Source organism: Cupressus sempervirens, chromosome 7 (genome assembly GCF_028749045.1).
Source record: "Cupressus sempervirens isolate cs-2001-9-10 chromosome 7, ASM2874904v1, whole genome shotgun sequence".
Taxonomy (NCBI): Eukaryota; Viridiplantae; Streptophyta; class Pinopsida; order Cupressales; family Cupressaceae; genus Cupressus; species Cupressus sempervirens.
This window is the reverse complement of record NC_143124.1, coordinates 130896513-130906723: the sequence shown is the minus strand read 5'-3', so window position 1 is coordinate 130906723 and position 10211 is coordinate 130896513. Positions and strand designations below refer to the sequence as shown.

General features: G+C 33.4%; 1 pseudogene; it reads right to left on the bottom strand.

Annotated features, from left to right (window-relative positions):
• Positions 1–841: 841 nt before the first annotated feature.
• On the bottom strand, positions 842–4681 carry LOC149545856 (disease resistance protein Roq1-like; annotated as a pseudogene).
• Between the last annotated feature and the right edge of the window lie 5530 nt (positions 4682–10211).

Here is a 10211-nt window from a genome sequence, read left to right as displayed (position 1 = left end):
ATAATAGAAAGTTGTATGACTCCCATCTCATAAAGGGTCCATAAAATTTGTCGAAAAGCCTAAGGTAGTTGAGGATTGAATTGAAAATCTAAGTTAACCACTCAACTAGTGGCCTCTTACATTTTCTTTTTTTCTTAGACGAAGGACCAACGTTCCAAAATTTATTTAGGACTTTGTACCCAATGCTATTTATACCTAGACAAGATCTTACTAATAAAAATCCTTCCATACTTTCACAAAGCTATAGTTGGATTTTTGTCTCACTTCATTTCTTGGGATATATATTTTCCCTGCTATTGACCTGCTCTATATTCTCCATCTCAAGCCCTATATTTTCCTTGCTATTGGTCTACTCTATTTTCTCAAACTCAAGACCTATTATACTTGGTTACGATATATCTCTACTTTTCTTCATCTAACTTTAGGCAAGAACTTCAGCACATTGTATCTCTTGTGAAGAAAATCTACTAGAAAAATAGATAAGAAAAATAAAATCAGAAAAAAAAGTCTACAATCAAAATCATGAAAGTATCATATAAGTTAATAAAGTAATTCAATTTTCAATAAAGTAAATAATTGTGTGCTTAATAAAGCATTAAAAACATCCATCTCTCACTATAAAATGTTATATATATATATATATATATATATATATATATATATATATATATATATATATATATATATATATATATATATATAGTTCAATCTATCACAAAATTATTTTAAAAGAAACTCAAATTAATCTAACCTAACTACCCTTCTCACTAATTCCAATTGAGGCTTACCCTATACATTATTAGCCTGAAGCAAGATCGATCAGCACATTAGACAGAGTAAACTATTCCAGAAGTGCTAATAATTTCTTAAAAGCCTCCACGACTCTTTTTCTCCTTCCCTCAACTAGCACCTCCTTCTCTATCCTGATTCCTTCGGGTGTGACGACCACTATATCTCCAACATTTTTGAGGTGCAAGTATATTTGTACCACTTTCCTCTCCTCCCCGTTCAGCTCCTTTCCCTTCCTAAAGCAGAAATAATTAGTCTCACGTACATAGCCCAGCGGCCTGGCCTTCCTGACCATAAGATCAGGAAACTCCGAAGAGTTCAAAATGGGCTCCACGACACAGCTAACACTACCTTGTATAAATATTTCTCCCGGCCTTCCCTGCAAATAGTAAGTTTTGCAAGTAATTAACACGAACATTTATATAAATTCAGAAAACTCTAAATTTGTGAAAGTTTTCATTACCTTGATATTTATAGATTGAATACAAGACTTGAGAGCTGATATGGTGTCACATACGAACTCCACTGCTTCCAATCCTTCCACTTTCTCCAAACTTTGTATAACGGATTCCTTCCAGTGGGTCTATCGAAGACATCTGGATAATCGCAGATGTTTCATCTTTATCAGCTGCTGGAAAGAATCTGGCAAAATGCTTAACTGTGGGCAAGACAGCATTAAATACTTCAAATCTTTTAAATTGCCAAAACCAGCTGGCAGTGAAGATAACTTTGGATAGTATAAATATAAATACTTCAGCGAATGCAGGCCACAGAACTCTTCTGGCAAACTGCTACCACTAAAACAAAGGGAAAGCATTTTAAGATTTTGAAGACGTCTTATTGAGGTTGGAAGCCATTGCAATTTGAAAGAGAAACGTACGATAAGTTTTCTCAATTGCAGAGGAGGCTGCACGCAAACATCATTATACTCAATTCAGTTCATTATTCTACTGAATTCAATTGAGAAAAATATAAACTATCAAAAAGTTGTTACACAAAAACCACGGATTCAAACTACTTACATCCACATTGACCTGCCACAACTCCTCCAAGTCATTAGCATAATCAAGCTCTAAAACACTTAAATGTCTTAATGGAAGCCAAGATGGAAGATTTCTTAATGAACGGGTATGTCAGCGAAGCCAAACAAGATGCTCTGATAAATATGCAAACTCTTCCGTGAACTCATTTCTTTGCACATGAAGTGTATTTAGTTTTCTTGAGGTTCGCATTAGCTGATGAGCGTACTCTTTGAAGGCCACAAAAGTAGCTAGAGGTTGTATCCCTCTGATTTGTATTTCTTTCTGAATGAAAAATACGAGAATACAAGATATTTCAGTCAACTCTGCCGCAAGCAGAGGCAGACAAAACAACAAAATATTATTTTTAGGATTTCACTAAGAAATAATTAAAGGGGAGCCAGTAATACATTTACTTGGAAATGCAGTATATTATCAATCTGCTATGGATGCCAAAGCCGATATGATGAGTGCTCACTTGCCATCTCTCTTCCCATGTCCCTTAGATGATCGTGCATCTGTATCTTCTTCTCATTGAAGGTGTTATGTTTCTCGAAAACCAGCTTCACAAGACACTTATTTACAAGTGTTTGTAAACTGTGCAGGCCACTCCAACCCGATCCATCCCACAGTGCTATAGCTGTGCTTTTGCATTTGCAGATGAGAAAACAAGCCGCATCCAAGAACATCTCTCTATCTTCTTTATCCAGAGCATCATAGCTAACCTGTAGCCTTTTTGTGATGTCGCTAGGCAATATTCTTGAGATTTTATCTAATTGGGATTCCCAGTAAGCAATGGAATCCTCACCATGTAGCTGTCCCCCTAATACCTTCAGAGATAAAGGCAGACCATCACAAACCTGGACGAATTTGTCAACTAGAGTGTTAAATCTGGTGGGTGGAGAAGACTTCTGGAAAGCATGCCTGCAGAATAAATTCTTCGCTACTGAGCTCTCAAGTCTTGGCACTTCGTAAATGTTTGAGATACCCATCGATTTGAGATCCCTTTTTCGGAACGTCACAATTACCATACTTTGGGATCCGAGGTTGTGTTTATTTGGCAAAAGAGCATACAACTGATCGATGTGATCCACGTCATCCAAAACAATGAGGGCCCGAACAGAGCTCAAACGATTTGTGAGTACCACTTTGCCTTCGTCGACACCGTCTAATGACAAATTTTCAACACCAAGGTCTATAAGAAGCTTTTTCTGCTTCTCAGGCAGAGCATTTCTGGATGCCACATCCCGCACGTCGAGAACAAAACCGCATTTCTGAAATGAGCAAAAGTTTCCGTTGAAGAGCTCTTTGGCCAAAGTGGATTTCCCAATGCCACCCATGGCCACGATCCCCGTGAGTTTTTCACTGTCTTCTTCACTTGTGACTGATTCGATGAAGCCTTGTACTAGTTCATCCAAACCAAGTGGATATTCGACTACATGTATGGGATCTATTTTCATTAATCCCAATGCTCTATTCACAATGTTCTTCAAAACTTCGGCCTCGTCCGTAAACATTATTGGCAAAAATAAAAATCAAAACAAAATACACAACACAAATTAAGTAGAACCTATATATTGTAGAATCTGAAAACCGGTAAAGAATAGAGAGCATAATACAGCACACAAAAAAACAATTATTTCCACGCACTAATTCAAATTACATTACAATCATTTAAAATGAATATATTGTGTGTTCTCCAATGCTACAAACTCCTCCTATGCAGATATTCACTCTATGATAAACAATGCAAACTAATACAATTTTTTCAGTTCCTCTTGCATGAGCAGATAAATATTAAAGAATATATAGAATACAAAAAATTATTAGTTCCTCATACATCACTTTTCTCAACATATATGGAATACAGAACTTGACTATCGAGGAGAAAGAGAAACAATACATACTTATTATTGTTAACCTGTAAGTCAGAAAGGGATGAAATTTTGTGTAGTGCCACTTTCCACTGATCGAGCCTTTCCTTGGTGTATCTACCTTTCTTTGCATGTTGTGAGAACGCATCTGCATATATTCCTTCTCCTTGATCAATATATCTGAGGTCAGAGGGATCAACATGATAGAAAATGGGAACGATTGTAGCAGGGTCTCTGATTTTGAGCATGTAAGCAAGCTCATCCAAAAACCATGAGGATTGGGCATAGCTGGGAGAGAAAATGGCAATGTGAAGAGAGGCACTGTTCATTGCTGCTTGTATTTCTCTCTGTATCACATCGCCGGGCCGAATTGCACCTACATCAAGGAAATCGCAAAATCCCTTGCTATCAAGGGTTTCCTCAATTTTTTTGGTGAATGTGTATTTCGTATCACTTCCACGATGGTTAATGAAAATCAGCTAGAGCTCCGTGGACGCAAACTCGAAGAATGGTGGGAACTGGTCAAATATGTTTTGGCAATCAGCCTCATGTAGCGTTTGCCGACTGAGTTCAATAGATCGCATAAACCTGTGGAATGGAATGAGGCAGATCTATACCAAGATGTTTAGAATGGACAGACACCATTCGTGCAACAATTTAGGGATCTCCATTAAAATGTTCCCATTTTTCCTGGGCCTTGAAGAAGGTTCACGCTGCTCAAAAGCGTCTTCCAGTTCAAGCTGCTCAATAGTGTCTTCGAGCTCAGGCTGCTCAAAATTGGAAGCCATTTCAAAGGATCCAAATTATCCTTAATACAGAGAAGAGACAGAACCACGGTCGCAAATAGAGGGAAAGAATGCTATGCGAGAAGAAAATAAAGATTTGGAGAAGAAGAAGAGCGAAAACATAGAAAATGGCCTATCGAAAACCGCGTGAGTTCGTACAACTTTTTACAAAGAAGCGTCTCCGTTGAAGACGGCTACCTACGGATGGGGCCATGTTTGCGTAGATTGCACCATACATAAAATAGCATAACTATAATTGCAACAAACGTACATATATAAATAGTCTAAATTAATAGATGGTAACATGGATGACAATAATTGCAACAAACGTACATATATAAATAGTCTAAATTAATAGATGGTAACATGGATGACAATGGATGACCATGCAAGCGCTCTGGGGCACCTGCTATCTAATTGATTATTTTTATTGTATCATGCACATTTTAGGCATCATGGCATACGTAGGCATTATGGCTGTAACAAGTGATGGAAGTGGAAGTAAAACATCTATGAGAACCATGCACTATCCTATCTTGCAACTGTGAGGCAACTTAGGGAAAAATACCTGATTTAGAGAAACCAGTTTCCCATACCATATAGAGAAAAATACCTCATATAGGGAAATATTTAATATTCACCCCCAAAATCAATCAAAAAGATTTAAATATAAATTGATATAACATATATTCAGTAATATTGAACTTCCAGAGTTCATCATGGAATTTTTTTATTTTTATTTTTTAAATTTGCAAGTCAAAAATCATACTCATAATCTTCTAAATAAAGCATAACCAAATCTTAGAAATATTTTGTAGTCTAAGAGTCTTGCAGAATTACTATCGTAATTGCTTGATACTTGGACAACATGACATGTTGGATGTAATCTTATGATTCTATTATGAGAAATTGGTGTTTTGTGTATCTGAATATCTGTGTTATTGTTATATTATGATATGTGGTTAATTGTTGATGGCTAGGATTTGGGGATTCTCCTACCTTTTACAGCATCAGTTTTACTTATAAATGTTATTTCAAAATTAAAATGTTGTAAAGATAAACAAAGTTTAAGAGAGATTTAAAACATAAAATATAATAGTAATTTAATAACTATATTTAAATATCAACGCATTTAAGAAAGATAGATCTAAAATTTATATAAAATACATCTTCACCAATCCATAAAATAACAAATATAAAATTAATTTAAAAATGATATTATTTATTTTGATTTTTTCTAAACTAATATACAAATGTTCTTAATGTTATTATTACTTATTGCAATTGCTCTCATATATTTCTATTTTATCTTTTCAATGAATTATACGTATATCAAATATGATTTAAAAACTTCAATTGCTGATTGCTAATAAGTAAGCCAAAATACATAATAATAAACAAGCATTCACTTAATTGAGAATTAAAGTTAATTGAAAATATCTCAAGTAAATAGAAAAGCGCGGTTTGGAGACACGTGGTGGATGGAAATGAAGCAACACTACTAAGTACAAAATATCTGTCTATTCTTCAAATGTACCTTCTTTGTTGATCTCGTCAAGGATAATAATGAGAGTGACAATAAAACTCTTACTTTTCTTTTCTCCTTTTCTTCTTTATAATCAAATTTTCATCTATGATCTATCCCATTTGAGATTATGTAAATATAGTAGTGATTCAATTTACTCTAATGATGATACATATTTTGTTAATCTTAACTAATTTTTGTCCAATATTTTTGCAAATGCATTCGTGAATTCTGGATTTAACACCAATTCTTTGGGTTAAATTTATGTGCCAAACCAAACCACGACATCCATCAGACCATCATGTGAAAGTATGATTACAAATAAATCTTGAAAAATTCTCACTATATCTTCAATTACAACTATATCTTCTAGAATTCTCACTATCATTTTCTAGCATGGGTGGATTAGTTCATGTTAAAGTTGTCAATAATCTTTAAGATGTGTTAAGTGCAGGGCAAACTAAAAGAAGAAATAAATTAATGAACAAAAAAGAGAGGAAAAATAGGAACATATAAGAAGATACAACAAAAACATGAAGCACACCATGATGGTTATGAATTCAATTTCATTATAACTTTCCACAAATAGCACAAAAGCAGTGTGTGTTCTAGAAGCTTGCTTTACTATAACCTTAATGTAAAATTTTCAAACATGTAACATGTTCACACACCAAGTTATAAACATATAACATCTTCTATTTTCTACCAAACTCAAATAAATATTCTATTTTCCCCAAAAGAGAGGGACTATAGAGCTAGGGGAGACAACCAAGTAGCCACCCAAGCTAACTTTGAGCAACTAAGACTTCTAATCCATATGTTAAAATCTGTCAATTTTTTTCAATGAAGCGCCATAGGTGAGTGAAGAGCTTAAATCTAACCCTTTAGATTTTCCACATTTACGAAGTTCACTGTAGAACTTGTGGAGTGTGAGGTGGTCTAAAAGTGTCATTTTCAAATGTTCAACCATAACCCATTATGTTCATACCCATATGAGCACTCACCAAAAATATAGTACTTTTTGCACACATGAACCAATCAAGCTAAAAAATGGTTGAAACTATTAGTACTTGTGTGATTACTATTAGTACATATGCTATCATTTTTCAAACTTTTGTGAACAATAATTGAGAGAATCTATAACAAGAGCTCTAGGAGAGTTTAAGTCCCCGTCTTATGTTATAGGTGAAATATATTACAATTTTTTAATAATATAAAGTATTAAATATAAGTGCAAGGAGGAGATTTTTTTAAGATAAATTATTCGGTATCAAGTAATTTTGAGAAAATCAACGTAACAATGATGAATTAATTTAATATAGCAATGTTAAAAATATAATGTGAATTGATTAATAAGTGTATTGATAATTTGATTTTGATAATGTAATGATGAAAGATTCAAAAAATTAATAATAAATATAAATATGATTTGTGAAGAAAATAAATTCATATTTGCATTCAAATGTTACTTTGAATTTTGAACTAAAAATAAAATTATAAAAGCAATTAAGTTGTGCGTTTTGAAAAACTTCCTCTAATTTTGACTCAATTATTGCAATTAATTTAATTACTATTTAATTGAATTTATTTTAATTATATTTATTTTTAACTTTTCCTTAATTTGAAGTTTTTTATTGGCTGAGTTGAATTTTGCAAAAGATTTTATTATTTTTTCAACTGAAAAAAATAACAATTATAGAATTTCTAAAAAATTTTGAAAAGTTTTTTTTGAAGAGTATCAAATATACCGTTTGTTGTTTAAATGTTCCCATGTATGAACATATGAATCTTCAAATACCATGGTTTGCCCAAAGCTATAGTGGAGCTAAAGAATTGTTTCCCTTTGTACCCAAGATACAAGGAAATCAACATTTTAATCACAAAGTTAAATAGTTGTACATTTAGATCATATTGATGAGTAAGTTAAAATAAAATAACTAGCCACAAAGACCTATAAATGCTTGGCATTTATGCAATAAATCATACCTTACTCTGACGTCGTGTCCCATTGCATTGAAAGCCAGGCACCCTTGGTAGACAGAGAAGACAAATAAAATAATTTATTTTATCATTTTTAATTAGCCACATTGCATGTGAAATCTTCAAATGGCTTGTTGAGTATGAGGGCAATTCGACACAAAATCCAATATTAAGATCTTCAACAAGATGTGTCTTTAAATTTATTCTTCAATGCTGTGGATTGATTACGATTTGACAGCTAAGGAGATGACATAAATAGCTGGTAAGGTACTTGGAAATAATCTCCAATAAATCAACTACATTAATAATCAAACCTATTGCCACCAAATTACAATCTTGTCAGCTCTGTCTACAGATGTTGATTTTTTCTCAATAATAATATTCATAAAATGAATAAAACCTCAGCATAATAGTATTAGCCAATCATAAATTTATAATTAGCAATATCATAATATTTTTTTTTTAATATAATTCCTCAAAATTTGCAATATGATAGGCTATTACCAAGAAAAAAGAAATTAGCAGGTGAAAACAAAACATTAGTTCCTACCTTTTTGACCTATTTTCTCCATCTCAAGCCCTATATTTTCCTTGCTATTGGTCTACTCTATTTTCTCAAACTCAAGACCTATTATACTTGGTTATGATATAGCTCTACTTTTCTTCAACTAACTTCAGGCAAGAACTTCAACGCATTGTATCTCTTGTGAAGAAAAACTAATAGAAAAAAATATAAGAAACATCCAAATAGATAAGAAAAATAAAATCTGAAAAAAAAAGTCTACAATCAAAATCATGAAAGTATAATATAAGTTAATAAAGTAATTCAATTTTCAATAAAGTAAATAATTGTGCGCTTAATAAAGCATTAAAACCATAAATCTCTCACTATAAAATGTTATATATATATATATATATATATATATATATATATATATATATATATATATATATATATATATATATATATATATATATATATATATATATATATATAGTTCAATCTATCAAAAAATTAATTTTAAAACAAACTCCAATTAATCTACCCTAACTACCCTTCTCGCTAATTCCAATTGAGGCTTACCCTATACATTATTAGCCTGAAGCCAGACTGATCAGTACATTAGACAGAGTAAACTATTCCAGAAGTGCTAATAATTTCTTAAAAGCCTCCACGACTCTTTTTCTGCTTCCCTCAACTAGCACCTCCTTCTCTATCCTGATTCCTTCCGGTGTGACGACCACTATATCTCCACCATTTTCGAGGTGCAAGTATATTTGTACCACTTTCCTCTCCTCCCCTTTCAGCTCCTTTCCCTCCCTATAGCAAAAATAATTAGTCTCGCGTACATAGCCCAGCAGCTTGGCCTTCCTGACCGTAAGATCAGGAAACTCCGAGGAGTTCAGAATGGGCTCCATGACATAGCTAACGCTACCTTGTATAAATATTTCTCCTGGCCTTCCCTGCAAATAGTAATTTTTGCAAGTAATTAACACGAACATTTATATAAATTTGGAAAACTCTGAATTTGTGAAAGTTTTCATTACATTGATATTTATAGATTGAATACAAGACTTGAAAGCTGATATGGTGTCGCATACGAACTCCACCGCTTCCAATCCTTCAACTTTCTTCAAAATTTGTATAACAGACTCCTTCGAGCGGGTCTGTCGAAGACATAGATTCTTCAATGAATTGCAGTGTTGCAAGCCTTCTATTTTCTTAACTTTGGGGCATTCTATCTGTCTAAAGTATTCCAGCAAAGCCAAATCAGCAAAGCTTGACAACTCTTCAAACTGCGGACAATATTGTATTAGAAGCTTCTCAAGGCATACGAAACCACTAAGATAGCTGATGTTCTTCAACACTTCGCAATGGTATATTGACAGCGTTTGTAGGGTCACTAGCAGTCTCTCTATCTCGATTAAATGGTGATTTTTAGGAAACTTGTCTTTTTGAACGATGCTATTGTCCCCGACCTCCAAATTTTGGAGGTTGGGCCAACAGTCACTGGAAATTGATATGACGGAGACTGGTTTGCAGTCTTCTTCCTCAGCGCCAAATTCCATTGTACCTTTAGAACTTACAATTTCAATCTTTTTCAACGAGGGAAAGCGAACAAGAGAAGTCTGCAAGCCTTTCATCACCCGGCTCTCAATTTTGAGCGACCATAAGTTGACCAGTTGACCAATGTTACTTGGTGAGATTCTCAACTTAATGCAACCCGTTAGATCTAAT